The sequence below is a fragment of the Benincasa hispida genome, chromosome 10 (assembly GCF_009727055.1).
Source record: "Benincasa hispida cultivar B227 chromosome 10, ASM972705v1, whole genome shotgun sequence".
NCBI classification, from domain to species: domain Eukaryota; kingdom Viridiplantae; phylum Streptophyta; class Magnoliopsida; order Cucurbitales; family Cucurbitaceae; genus Benincasa; species Benincasa hispida.
This window is the reverse complement of record NC_052358.1, coordinates 17851376-17863602: the sequence shown is the minus strand read 5'-3', so window position 1 is coordinate 17863602 and position 12227 is coordinate 17851376. Positions and strand designations below refer to the sequence as shown.

Here is a 12227-nt window from a genome sequence, read left to right as displayed (position 1 = left end):
AATCTAAAATATAGAAAAATCTAAAAAATATTTACACTTTATAGCAAAAAAGTTTCGAAAGTGCTATAAAATGTAAATATTTTTAAATATTTTTTTATATTTAAAAAGACCCTATCATATACAATTTTTAATTAATTTTAAATTTTATATATCTGTTTCTTTTTCACCTAATCAAATCTATCTTATAATTTTCATAAATTGATTGCATCTATTTAAAAAGAAAGACTATAACATATTTCTTTTAAAAAATATATATTTTCCTTAACATTTAAAAATTAATCTAGAGAAAACAAAATATATCATTTTCAACAATTATTTACAATAATAATAATAATAATAATAATAATAATAATAGTTATATTCCAATTATTATAATTAAAACAAGATAATTTAGCATTTCTTTTACCAAACACTATAATCTATTTTTCATGTTTCAAGCTTAAATTTACCAATAATAATTTATTTTATTTCACAACTGATTTTTCTAGAAGCATGATTAGCAACAATTATTTTAAAAGCTATAACAATCCTAAATACAAAGCATTATGAAGTTTGTATTGAAGAATGTCCTTCATGGAGAGATCAAGCTCTAATTAAGGTTACCTTTTCGTACTTTCTTTCTGTTATATGATTCATTTGATGGCGAATGGGATTCTCGTATATAAGATCACGGCTGCATTTAGGAGCGATCCGCCCATACTAACCACATAGTAAAAAAAATTGTCACATAGGACTGTGAATCGACCACTAAATTGAATGGTAAAATATAGATGTAATTAAGATGCATGTACTGATGCAAGTATTTTTCTATTTTATGTAAGTTAAAGGGTTGAATAAACCAATGAATGTAGTCATAGTATTAACTTTTTATCGACATGTTGATATTTTCATAGATTTTTTTACATTTTTATGGGTTCAATATGAAACACAAAATTCTTAAAACATAAAAATACAAGCTACAAAATGCTGCTAACATACGTACAATATAAATAATAAACATTTTAACTTAATTAAAAAACGTAAAATATTTATTTATTAATTCACATATATTTTAACTTTTTTATTCCTACAATAATTTTTTCAAAAATATCCATCAACGTCAACATTTTATAAATATTTTCAACGAAATAAAAACTCTGGCATTTTTATTATATGAGTAATGGTAAATTTATTAACAGCCATATAGCACCAGTGGTCTAGTGGTAGAATAGTACCCTGCCACGGTACAGACCCGGGTTCGATTCCCGGCTGGTGCAATCTTTTTAATTCAAGCGATGAAGATATAAAAAATTGCGGGCTGAAAGTGATGGTTTTGGGGTCCATCACAGCCGTCCGATCTTATCTGACGATGTAAAGCGTCACTGAAGTCTGGTTTTTTATTCTTTTTGTTGTTTTTTCTTTAAAATTCATAATTAAATACTAAATAAATATTGAAGTCAAAAAAAGATATATACAACTTCTTTAATATTTAAATGTCTTTTTTATCACGTGCTATTTCCAAATTCCACGTAACTTCCTTCTTTTCCACCTTTAGACGGATTTTTTTCTTTTCTTTTCTTTTCTTCTTTTTGTAGTATTTTAAATTGGAACCAGCTGCTCTTATTTTATATATATACTCGCACTATTTGGTTGGATTATTACGAATTTAGTTTTTAAAATTTAATTTTGTTTCTATTTAGTTTCTTAAATTTCAAAATTTTAAATTTAGTCATCGAACAAATATACACATTTTTTTATTTCATGAATCCACTATATACATTTTTGTAGCATTTTAAATTGGAAGCAACTAGTCATATAAATATGTGCTAGTTGGTTGATTTATTACAAATTTAGTCTCTAAACTTTGAATTTTAAATCTATTTGATTCGTGAATTTTCAGATTTATGATTTAGTCCTTGAATTTTGATGATTTATGAGCCTACTAGATACAAAATTGAAATTTAGAATTTGATTAAACATAAATTTAATAGTTATATATAGATCCCCTAATAAATATTACATAATAAACTTCTAATCATAACTAGTAAGTAAGAGAATATTTAAAAGATACATTTTGGTTTTCACTGGACGTGCCAATTTGTTTGCACAAGATCTTCGGAGAAATTTGATTCATGGAATTTGAACTTTGTATTTATATTAATTTCAGTATAGTATAGTGAGTGCAATCTCTAATACATAATCATTTGATGCTTTCTCTCGAAAAAATAAACTTTAATCTTCAAGCTTGTTGATATTCCTGGATGATCGACCTTTAGGCTTATTGATCTTCTTGGAGTACCGGCCTTTGGACTTATTGATCTTGTTTGATAGCTTAGATCGGTCTCTAACTTATTGATCGTCTTGGAGGATTGACCATTGGGCTTGTTTATCTTGTTGAATAACTTGGATTGGTCTCTGGTTTGTTAATGAGCTTGGATCGGCCTCCAGCTTGTTGGATCGACATTTGGCTTGTTGATCAGCTTGGATTGGCCTCCAGCTTGTTGATGAGCTTGTGTGTTTTTTCTTAAGTTTGAGGAGATTGAATCTTCAGCTTGTAGGTTATGAAGATATAGTTAATTTGTTGAAGTCTTTTGATCTTCGAAGCTTCAAATAGTTTAGATCTCCACTTTTTCAAAATTTGAGTGCTTCAGTCCTTGAAACTTGAGAAGTTTCGGTCTTCAACACTTGAGAGCGTTGGTGTTCAAGACTTGGGAGCTTCAATATTTGAATCTTGGGAGTTTAAGTTTCAGATCTTTGCAGCTTAAATCTTCAGAACTTTACTCTGTCTTCAGATCTTCAAAGATTTAGTATGTCTTCTGATCTTCAAAGCTTTAGAGGAGTTGCGTTCTTCAGCTCATCTTTAAAGCCTCTAACTTTTGGATCTCGAGAGCTTTTGAATTTCAGTCTTTAGAGCTTTAGTCTTCTATTCTTCTCCCCTCCCTAAAATGAGGAGGGAAATACCTCTATTTATAGAGGTTTCTCATGGGCCTTATTTGGGCTCGTTTGCTTTTGGGCTCAGACTAAAGTTGGGCTTGGGCCTCTTTCCTTTGGCCCAAATTTATGTCATTGGCTTGAACTGGGTTAGATCTGAGAGTTTTAATTACCTGACCCAATCCATTTATAATTTTCACAATGGACTTGTGCTTTCATTGTGATGACATGACAACTTATGATTCATCGAAATTCATCGTATCTACTAGTTAGTTTGAGTTATTGAGGAAAAAGGACATATATGTTGTTTTTTTTTGTCATATTTAGGTTCGTTGAACCTTTCCATATCACTTGAAAGACTATTTGATATTATATTGATTATGAATTTGAGATTTCTTTCGCAAAAAAAAAAATAAAAAAAAGAATTGAGATAGTATAAATTTCAATATGATAATTAGATATGAAACTTAATCGGTATTAAAATGTCAATTTCAGAAAAACGAAAAACTTCAAAAGTTATTATTATTATCATTATTATGAAAAAGATCAAGCGACTCCTTTTTCAAAACTATGATGAGATGATCTAACAAGCTAGTACCATCGATAATTTTTAATAAATAAATACATAAAATTATAATAATTTAATATAACANATAATAATTTAATATAACAAATAGTGTTAAATTACAATTCTAATTCTTGTGCTTTTCTCCGGGAAAAAAAACTCTAATTTTTACAAACGTTTTGATCTTTAATATTAATTTTTCTTTAATGTCTATTTTTAAGGATATATAAAATAGTTTTTTTTCTAATTTTTTTGGATTTTTTTTAAGACTAAGAATTTAAATGTTCGATATTTTAATTTTATATATTTTACTAGTTGAACTTAGATCGATGTTAATTATATAATTCAAATGCGCTAACTCAAATAACTTCCTATTGAGTTTGAGTTACAATGTAATTCTAACCACTATTATCTTTAATTAAATAAATATTGGGATGAAAAAAAAAATCAAACATTCGTATTTTATAAAAAGTAGTGATAATTAATGGTTGGATTAATAACCATTATGTACTTAGTTTTTTTTTTTTTTTTTTTTTTTTTTTTTTTTTTATAAATAAAGTTTGAAAATTTTTGAAATTATATAGATAATGCAGAAAAACATATATTACATTAATTTTTTTTTGAAAAAATTATCAAAGGAAGGCGAGATGTTTTATCATCTAATATATGTTCAAATTGATAAATTTGAAACATAGGAAACATTGAGGCCCCATTTAGTAATTATTTGTTTTTTTTTTTTTTTTTGAAAATTAAACCTATTCCATCTACGTTTCTTAGAATGATTTGCATCTTTCTTAAGTACAATGGCTAAATTCTTTTTGAAAGCTATTTTTATTAGTTATCAAAATTTGGCTTGGTTTTTTAAACCATTGGTGAAAAGTGATAACAAAAGGAGAAACAACTTTTGAAAGCTACATTTTTTTAGTTCCCAAAATTTGGCTTTGATTTTTTAAATCATCGGTGAAAAGTAGATAACAAAATGAGAAATTTGGAGGTGGAAATAGTATTCAAAGATTTAATTTTAAAAAACAAAAACAAAAAAATAAAATAATTACCAAACGGCGGTTGAATAATTATTATTTGACTATAATACATTTTTTGTTTACTATATACATAAATGGAACCAAATTTAAACCCCACACCACAAAAGAAAGGATAAGATATTTTTAATTGGAAAAGAAAAACCCCTTCACACTACTATCGGTTGTCTTTTTAGTTCTTAATCTCAAATTAATTAATTAATTAATCAATATTTTGATGATAACAAACTTACTTTTATTTATTAACAATTTGAGTATTTTTAAGTATTTATTGCATAGAGCTCGAAACAACAATTCCAACACAATTTGAATCACTCAAATCAGAATTCAAACGAAGAAGATATGACCGACAAGCTTAATGGAAAGAACTCGAGCCGATGATGTGTTAATTTTTTATCATCAAAGTGGACCAATTGAAAGGTGTCACTTAGAGCAATAGAGGAGTGATACATGGTGAACTTTTGATCCTTGGATTGATTTTAAAAAGAAAATGAATTTAATGTTCTTTTATGTTTGTGTCTAACGCTAAGTTTAGACACGTGGTGGACATTTGTTTTTTGTTGGGTTTTAAAAGAAACGATTTAAAAATATTTATATTATTATATTAGTTTTTATTTGTCTAAAAGGTGGTTTAAACAAAATTTTCTCTCTATTTAAACCAATATTCTTCTCCAAATTTCATCAACAGTTTTACACCGTCTTTTCAATCCTTCATAACTCAAAGCCACTAGTATTATTCTCTCTCTAAGCTTCAATTTTCTTCTTTTCATCTAATTCTTGAGGGAGATATTTTATGTATTGTGGGGATTAATTTGTTGTGAGCTAAAATTGTCAATCCACTATTGTGGAGAGATTGTCAAGTGTGCTCTTTATTTTCCCAAATTATAGTAAGAGTTGTTTTTTATCCCAGAAAAAAGAGTCGTTGTAATGGTTTGATCCTCAACCATGGAAAGAATCAAGTTTGTTCTTGCGCCCTTAAAAAGAAGTTGTACGATTCGACTCTAAGTCATGGAAAGAGTCAAGTCCGCAGTGACATAACCAAGAGAAGCTTGGGAAGTGAATGTAGGTCGGTTGTGTCAAACCAATATAAAATTATCGGAGTCAACTTCTCTATCTCTCTCCTATTTAATTTTACAATTTAATTTATTAATATATTTCATTGCATAAAATTAATTGTTACAAATTGTTTTTGAATTTGTTTATGTCAATCTCTTGATTATTTTTTGTTGATATTACTTGTCTAAAACTATTGTTTAAATTACTTATTAGCAAAAAGTTTATGAATTTATTTAATTGATCCATTTTTCATTAGTTTTAAAGAAACCCTATTTCACCCCTCTAGGGTTGTACTCGCACCTTTTTCTCCAATTTCAAACTAGCTATAAAAAAAAATGAAGAAGTTTAACTACAATTAACACACCTAAACTTATTTTTTTTTATTTTTTTTTTTTTAACTAGAATGATTTGAAACTTTTTATAAAGTATGTTAATGAGTGATTCTGAAATGGATATCACTTTTATCATTTTTCAAAATCATTTTAACTTTTTTTAACAATTTAAAATTGATTTGAATGACCTAAAATTTATATATATAAATATAAAATTAAATATTAAATTAATTTTGGATGATTAAAAATATATTTAAAAAATGATTTTAAATCCGATAAAAGTAGTTTAAACAGTTAAAATTACCGGAAATAGAAATGATGAATGAATTTGTGAAGGTGGTGGAAGGCGGCTATGGTGATAGACAAAGAAACGGACAGAAAAGTCATAACCGGAAGCTTTTGTTTCAACTTCTATTTTTAATTTCAATTCAACTTGCGCCAAAATCCATTTTTTTCTTTTAATTATTAAATTTTAAAACAATTTTGGCAATAAAAAGTCAATTTGATTATCTATCACATTATGCACTTGTTTTTCCTTGTTAAATTAACCAAATTTTAAACCATATCTGAATTTCTTTCCACTTTATATTTAAAAGTCAATCAGCTACTCAAATTTTTTAAGTTCATTTTATTTTAATTTTTAAACTTTTAGATATTACATTTTATATAGCGTTTATTTTTTTTTATGATTTATAAACTTGCTTAACATCAAATTTAACGTTGATGCCAAAATTTAGTCATGATCCACTTAAGCCTATAATAAAGATATCGAGAGGAGACATCAAACTGACTTATAAAAGAGATATTTATATTCGTATGATGATGATATTATGTCTAATACCCTCTGATGTTTAAGTCAATATTTAAATTGACACTACTATAAAAATTGGATTACATGACGTTTTTTCAATGTCAAGTAAAGGATATACTTGATACTTATAAGAGTGTCGAATATTCTATTGTCAAATATAATGTGATAACTTGACTCCGAAAAAACGTCAAAACAAATGTTTCTTGATACAATTTTCATGCAAGAAAGATAATACACTTGACATTGGTGGTATGTCAAGTTTATTAATTTTTTACAATGATTACGTATCATATTTTATTTGTCAAGTATATATATATATATTTTTCAAATTAAATGTCCCAATTGATATTCTCATTTTCTGCCTTGTATTCCAACAATACAATCACATCAATTAAATAAACATTGTACATTTAAGATCTATCAACTCAATGTATTCACTAAAAATTGCTTTTGTATACAAAACTCAACTTTCAACATATACAAAAGTGACAAATTGTTTAATAAGTAACCTCTCAACAAAGTACATTATTTAATCTATACATTGAGCTTTGAAATGTAAAGATCGAGAACTAAAGGTTAGGCAAACCATGTTTAAGCAAGTCAACCTGCAAAATAGAATAAATGACGATAACATCAAATTTCAAAATATAGAAATAAGTGTTAAGATACAACAATGAAAAAAAGTCACGCACAAGGGAAAATATATATGATTGGCTTACTTTATGCAATGAAAAAATATTATACGCGAAACTTAAAAAATATCTACAAGTTAGGGATTTACTGGGATTTCATTCATTCTCTTTAGACCATATCTAGCCTCAGGAGGAACAGTTACCTTTCGTCGCAAAACGAAGGAAGATGGGAGAGATTTGAGAAAATATAATAAAGAGGAAGAAGATTACTGACAAATCAAGCATATGCTAAAATTTAAAATAGAAGAATGTAGATACCTTTTCCCCAACTTTCATAACTTTCAAGCGAAAGCAACTTGACACAGTTGTAATCCCTCTATAAAGACAATCAGAGTGCATCTTTAATAGAAAACTAATACAGGAATTAATGAGTAGAAGAGAATATTGGAAGTCAAATCTTATCTACAAGCCATAAAAAATTTCTTCAACATTTCTTTTACCAAAATAAACAATTAACTCCAAATAGATTACCCAAAGTGTGGCTTGATTTGAATGTCACTTCAAAACTATAACTAAGTAATCCTTTAAAATAATAAATTAATTATTTTTTATATTTTACTTGACACAAAAAACGTGTCAAGTAAGAGCTTTTTATACTTAACACGAAAAACATGTCAAGTAAGACCTTATATTACTTGACACGAAAAATGTGTCAAGTAATAGTTCGCGTGAAAACATCTGAACATTTCATCGATCTCCGCTTTTTTTTAACCATTTTACTTGATATTTTCTTTTCTAAAAGGTCATTACTTGACGTTTTTTTCCAAAGAAACGTCAAATAATTAAGAACTATAAGTGTCAAGTAATGTAGATTTTGTAGTAGTGTGACATAGTGTTAAATGAGTTTTAGTATTTATAGAGTTTTCTGTTGTCTAATCGTAGATCCATAACTCATATTACATAAGTGTGATTTTGCATATGACAACATGGATCTCGACTTAATTAAGATCAAGCTCAATCGGTGCACAAATAGGTTTTTTTGGACTTTGAGCATCAAGATGTTGGCTAAGTAAGTCTCTCTTTCGCAAGTGTACCTAGTCATGCATCGCTGGCATAACTTCAGAAGAATCTACATGGTAGAATTATCGACTTTGGCAAAGCTAATCTTTCTCTTTAGCACACACTTAATAGTTCACATGTGTAAGTACTACTTAAAGCTCGTATATCGTAAATCATAGATATTAAGTCTTGATATATATATATATATATATATATATATATATATATATATTTAATGAAGATTAACTATTAGGTTTAAAATATACAGTGTTTTAGAATTAAAATTATCTACAATATTTGAAATGTTAGATATTTAAAGAAAATTGGACATTATATTTGAAGTGGGAGAGATCAATAACAACAATGCCATAGGGACTTATTGAAGTTCCATTAAACTTTCACTAAAATCTTTGGTTGAAACTTCAAAATTTGTTGATGTCTTTTCAAATCTAAATTCATAGAGCACTAGGTTACTATATGGATTCATGTTGTGGATAATGATTTATCATATAAATATAAAAGTATGATATTGATAAAAATGTCTCATTTTTTTTTCCTTGAAAGATATATTTTAATATAAGATAATAATAATAATTGTTATGCATCGTGACTCAACCGACAAATTATTTAGAATTACAATATGATCCAAATATATGTGCCAATGTGCGCATATCATAGAAAAGTGGTTGTTGTTTTCAAAGCTCTATTTAAGAATATGGCAACTCAATTATTGAGAGAAAAGTAAAGGTTTTTTTTTTTTTTTTTTTTATAAGAAGCAATAGAATCTTCACAAATATTTCAGACAGTTCTTGTCATAAAAAGGTAAATTATGGCACTGTGTTTTAGTCTTAAAATGTTGAGTGGGAATGTTGCCAAAAAAAAAAACATTTTCCAAGAAATATAAAATTATGAATTGAATATGGGCTTCTTTAATTTAGTTCCAGTGATATTTTTTTTATTTTAAGAATTAATTGATATATATGATATAAAATTGAATTTTATGTCTAATAAAATCATAAAATTTATGTTTTTGATTTGTAAATTTTAAAAATATAAAATAGGTCAAAATCTTATTAATATAAAATTGAATATTTATGGACCTATTGGATATAAAATTGAAATTAATTTAGGTATGTATCATAATCATTTCGTTTTTAGTTTTGATTTTCGAAAATTAAATTTATTTCCTCTCACTTTTTATAATGGTTGGCATCTTTCCTAAATACAAAAGTTGACTGGTTAACTACATTTCAAAAACAAAAATAAGTTTTTAAAAGTTTTTTTTTTTAATTTTCAAAATTTGACTTGGTTTGGGAAAATATTGGTAAAAATTAGATAATAAAATAAGAAATTTAGAGATGGAATGAGTGTGTATAAGCTTAATTTTCATAAACTAAATCAAATAATTATCAAACGAGACTCGAAGGATCTATTAGATACTTACAAAGGAAAAAGTTTATGGACAAAACTTGTGATGTAATCAAATTGATAAGTCCCCATTTGGTAACTGAATGCCAGTTATTACAAGCCTTTTATTTAGAATTATGAGGGCTAATAAGTAGAAAACATGGTGATAATGTTTAGAAGAAAAATTGAGCTTTGCGTCAATTAGCACATAAATCCTCACTGACCCCAATATTATGTGTTACTCCATGCCAAAGTGTCTATTTTTGTAGCTATCGTAGAAATCAAACGCATGCATTTGAAATAAGCTATCGCAGACAAACGCATGCGCTGAAGCCAGGCGATCGCAAAGACAAACGCATGAGCTAAGCAATCGCAGATGGTAATCACATGCGTCCAACACATGGAAGTTGCGGTAATCACATGCATCCAATGCATGGAAGTTGTGGTAATCACATGCGTCCAACGCATAGGAATTGCGGTGACCAAATGAAGATTGCGGCCACGGAGTGATAGCCATAATAGAAGATCGCAAGATGGGTAGAACGCATTGATAACTTCAGTTAAATTAAGCTCGGACGCATACCTTGGGAGTATCAACAAGATAAGGTGATGTGACAATGCCCGTACCGCGACAAAAGTAGCAGTAAGCCATATCGTCATCATTATAACTGTCGGTGTCCAAACTCTATAAATAGTCCTTGGGACCTTCATTTTAAGACATCCGAATTTCTGCCTCAAGGTAGAGGTTTGTGATCACAGATGAGAGCTTGAAAGAGATTTTCAGTGAGAATTCTTCATCTCCACAACCCAAACCGAGTGACGATCAGAGCATTCGCCGGAGATAGAGCATGAGAGAGACATCTCCACCATTCAACCATTGTACCACTGGCAGCCTTGACGTAGAGTCCTTCCTTTCTCTTCTAATCTTTGTGTTGTATTACATTTTAGCTTAAGTTATTAAGATATTTTGTAATCAATGCAAATCTTAACTCCTTTATTGTCGTCTTCTTCATCATCTTCATCTCTATCATAGTTTATCTTCAGCGTTTATTTATCAAAGACAATCGCATGCTTAATCGTGTAGCCTAGAGATAGGACGCATGAAGCAACCCACTGAGAGGTGTGCATTGTGTGAGTATAGTGAGTTAATCCTCTTTGCTTGGTGAAAGGCTGTAGCAACGCCTGTCTATGGGATGTTGCATTGCTTGTCTATAAGTTAAATAGCCGCGTCTAACTGCCTGAGAAAATAAGAGATGAAACACACTAAAGCAAAGTTCGCATTGTTCCTAGAGATAGGCACAATCTTATGCTTGACGGAAACATGCACTATAAAGATATAGTCATGTGGCTGACCACCGAGAGGTGTGCGATGCGTTAGTGCAATGAGCTGGGATTACTCAGGCGATTTAAGATAATAAACATTACTATGTGTTAATGGTTGTTATGTCTCTACTTATTCTTATTGCAAGTCTTCTATTGCTCAATCTGTTTAGTTAGGAGTAGGAATAGTCTGTACATTCATTAAATTCTTTTTATTTTTCTTTTCATCGCCTCAAACGCATTGTTTCACAAGAATTATTGAGTGACAAGTCCCTGTGTTCGACCTCGGATTACCTGAGAAACTTGCATTTGGTTATATTTGGCGCGAGCGTAAGAAAACTTGTGATAGGAACGCGAGGTCATTGCATATTAGTTTAAGGCATCTTCATTTCGACGCATGACCTCAGACGCATGGGTGCAAACGCATAAATTCATGTACAACCCCCAAATATATATATATATATATATATAAAAAACAATCCGTTCCAAAAATATCAACAGTAACCATTTTTTTTATTTTTATTTTTATTTTTGAAAATCAAGCCTATGGACACTACTTACCAAATTTCTTCATTTGTTTTCTACTTTTCACCCATGGTTTAAAAACCAAATCAAAATTTGAAAACTAAAAAAACTTTCAAAAAGTTGTTTTGTTTATGTAATTTAACTAATAATTCAACTATCGTACTTATAAAAACAAAAAATCAAATGGTTATCAAACGGAGAAAGTTAGTTTAATGTCAATTTCCGCCAGAAAATAATAATAAAAAAAAAACTAAATACATCCATGAAACTAAGCTACATTTAAATTATCTCTAAAATTATTCAGTTTAAAAGAGAGAATACTTTATTTTTGAAGAAGAACAAAAAAGAGATGGAACTGAGAAATAAAAAAGTAAATTTTGTGGTGGCTATGAAATACTGATAGAAATAATGGATATTAATTGGATAGTTGACCCTTATTTTCTTCATCAATTTTTGCAAAATTCAGTGGCTGCCAGTCCCCAGTGGTACCTTGAATGGGGAATCTAATGATGATAATATACACCAACCCAATAAGATTCCTCTATATCTCTTGGACAAAATTTAACAAAA

The 12227-nt window shown here is 28.5% G+C and overlaps 1 non-coding gene across 1 annotated transcript; it reads left to right on the top strand.

Annotated features, from left to right (window-relative positions):
* Positions 1 to 1185: 1185 nt before the first annotated feature.
* On the top strand, positions 1186 to 1256 carry TRNAG-GCC. The gene has a single exon. It is a non-coding gene; the product is annotated as a tRNA-Gly (tRNA).
* The last annotated feature ends 10971 nt before the right edge of the window (positions 1257 to 12227 follow it).